Here is a 2,554-nt window from a genome sequence, read left to right as displayed (position 1 = left end):
TTTTTTTTTTTGCCTTAGAATATGTAAGGGATGAATCACTTAAGTTATTAACAGTGGCTTAATTTTTTTTTTTTTTTTGAGACAGTCTTGGTCTGTTCCCCAGGCTAGAGTGCTGTGGCATCAACCTAGCTTATAGCAGCTTCAAACCCCAGGGTTCAAGTGTTTCTCCTGCCTCAGCTTCCTAAGTAGTTTGGACTACTAGGTGCCTGCCACAAAGCATGGCTAATTTTTTTTATTTTCTGAGACAGAGTCTTAATATGTCGCCCTTGGTAGAGTGCTGTGGTGTCACAGCTTACAGTAACCTCAAACTCTTGGGCTTAAGCAATTCTCTTGCCTCAGCCTCCAAAATAGCTGGGACTACAGGTGCCAGCCACAACACCCAGCTATTTTTTTTTGTTGTCGGTGCTATTGTTATTTAGCAGGCCTGGACCAAATTCGAACCTACCAGCCTTGGTGTATTCGAACCACCAAGTCAAAGCCTGGCTAATTTTTTCCTATTTTTAGTACAGACAAGGGTCTTGCTGTTGCTCAGGCTGGCTCGAACTCCTAAGCTCAAGGGATCTTCCTGCCTCAGCCTCCCAGGTGCTAGGATTACCGGTATGAGCCACCATGCCTGGCCAACAATGGCTTACTTTGATAACAATTATCATCAAGGGAATACAGAGATGGGTGAGATGGATTAGAATCTGATTTTTTCAGTGTTATTAGCAAAGGTACCATTATTTATACAGTAGCTCAGACAAGATTCTGAGCTACTCTGAATCTTTGCTAAACCACAATATAATAGATCTACTGAAACCCATTAGGAAGAAGAAATCCATTTCCATCTTATTTTGCCACATAGTCCAAACCAAGTACATTATATATATTATCTCATTTAATCTTTATAAGATTCTGAGGTGTGATTCTTATGCTCTAAGATACATAAACTGAGGTCCAGAAAATTAACATGTCTGTAATTAAGCAGGTTATAGTGATATGAGGCAAAAATTAAATGACTAAACTTCTTTTCCAATGTTGAGCTGCTTGACATAAGGATTAAAAGTAATTTTCTAGGCTCGGTGCCTGTGGCTCAAGTGGCTAAGGTGCCAGACACATACACCTGAGCTAACAGGTTCGTATCCAGCCCGGGCCCGCCAAACAGCAATGACGGCAGCAACCAAAAAACAGCCAGGTGTTGTGGCAGGCACCTTTAGTCCCAGCTACTTGGGAGGCTGAGGCAAGAGACTCGCTTGAGGCCAGGAGTTGGAGGTTGCTGTGAGCTGTGATGCCATAGCACTCTACCCAAAGTGAGGGCTTGAGGCTGTCTCAAAAAAAATAATTTTCCAAAATAACCTTATATTTGTATTAACTATTTATCTGAGGCTGGCAGAGCAGAGGTATGAGCTTTTAGACTAGAAATGGATTTACTATACAGAATAATGGCAAAGTTCTGGAAGCATTACTTTAATTACAAAAACAAATACCAAGTTTGCAGCTGACCAATTTGGTTACATACTGATCAATATCACATTCATCATTTTTCTATTCCCATTATTGTGATTATCATATGGCAGTTTAAGGAACCATTTGCTCAACTGATAACTTTCCTTTCCATATTTGACCCTAAATTTTTATTTATCACATATATTATTTCAATAATTTTCTTAGTTTCACTACTTTTACTCTTCGGGTTTTTTTTGTTTTTTTGAGACAGAGTCTCAATTTGTTGCCCTGGTAGAATGCCGTGGTGTCATAGCTCACAGCAACCTCAAACTCTTGGGCTCAAGCTATCTTCTTGCCTCAGCCTCCCAAGGAGTTGGAACCACAAGCACCTGCCACAATGCCTAGCAACCTGGGCAGAGGTGCAGTAGCATCACAGCTCACAACAACCCCAAACTCTTGGGTTTAAGCGATCCTCCTGCTTTAGCCTACCAAGTAGCTGGGACTACAGGTGCCGTCCACAATGCCTGGCTATTTTTTTGTTGCAGTTGTTATTGTTGTTTTAGCTGGCCCAGGGCCTGGTTTGAACCTGCCAGCTTTGGAGTATACGGATGGTGTCCTACCTACTGAGCTACAGGAGCCACCCTTTGTTTAATTTTTTGAGACAGAATCTCACTTTGTCATTCTTGGTAGAGTGCCGTGGTGTCACAGCTCACAGCAACCTGGAACTCTTGGGCTTAAGCCAATTTCTTGCTTCTGCCTCCCAAGGAGCTGGGACTACAGGTACCCACCACAATGCCTGGCTATTTTTAGAAGGTTCTCTGTGGCTCAGGTTGGTCTCGAACTCGTGAGCTCAGGCAATCCACCCTCCTCAGCCTCCCAGAGTGTTAGGATTATAGGCATGAGCCACCATGCCTAGCCCATCTTTTTGTTTATAAGAGATGGGGTCTCGCTCTTGCTCAGGCGTCTCAAACTCCTGAGCTCAAGCAATCTACCCTTCTCGGCTTCCCAGAATGCTAGGATTACAAGTATCAGCCACCGGCTCGGCGCCTATAGCTCAACCGGCTAAGGCGCCAGCCACGTACACCTAAGGTGGCGGGTTCGAATCCCCAGCCCGGACCCGCCAAACAAC

The 2,554-nt window shown here is 43.8% G+C and overlaps 1 protein-coding gene across 1 annotated transcript in view; it reads right to left on the bottom strand.

The window, feature by feature from the left end:
• The window catches only part of PDIA3 (protein disulfide isomerase family A member 3), a 30,482-nt gene that overhangs the window by 22,127 nt on the left and 5,801 nt on the right, over positions 1-2,554 (bottom strand). The gene's annotated exons all lie outside the window — the stretch shown is intronic.

The sequence above is a fragment of the Otolemur garnettii genome, unplaced genomic scaffold (genome assembly GCF_000181295.1).
Source record: "Otolemur garnettii isolate 467f Iridium unplaced genomic scaffold, OtoGar3 scaffold00050, whole genome shotgun sequence".
Lineage (NCBI taxonomy): Eukaryota > Metazoa > Chordata > Mammalia > Primates > Galagidae > Otolemur > Otolemur garnettii.
This window is presented reverse-complemented; position numbering and strand designations above follow the sequence as displayed.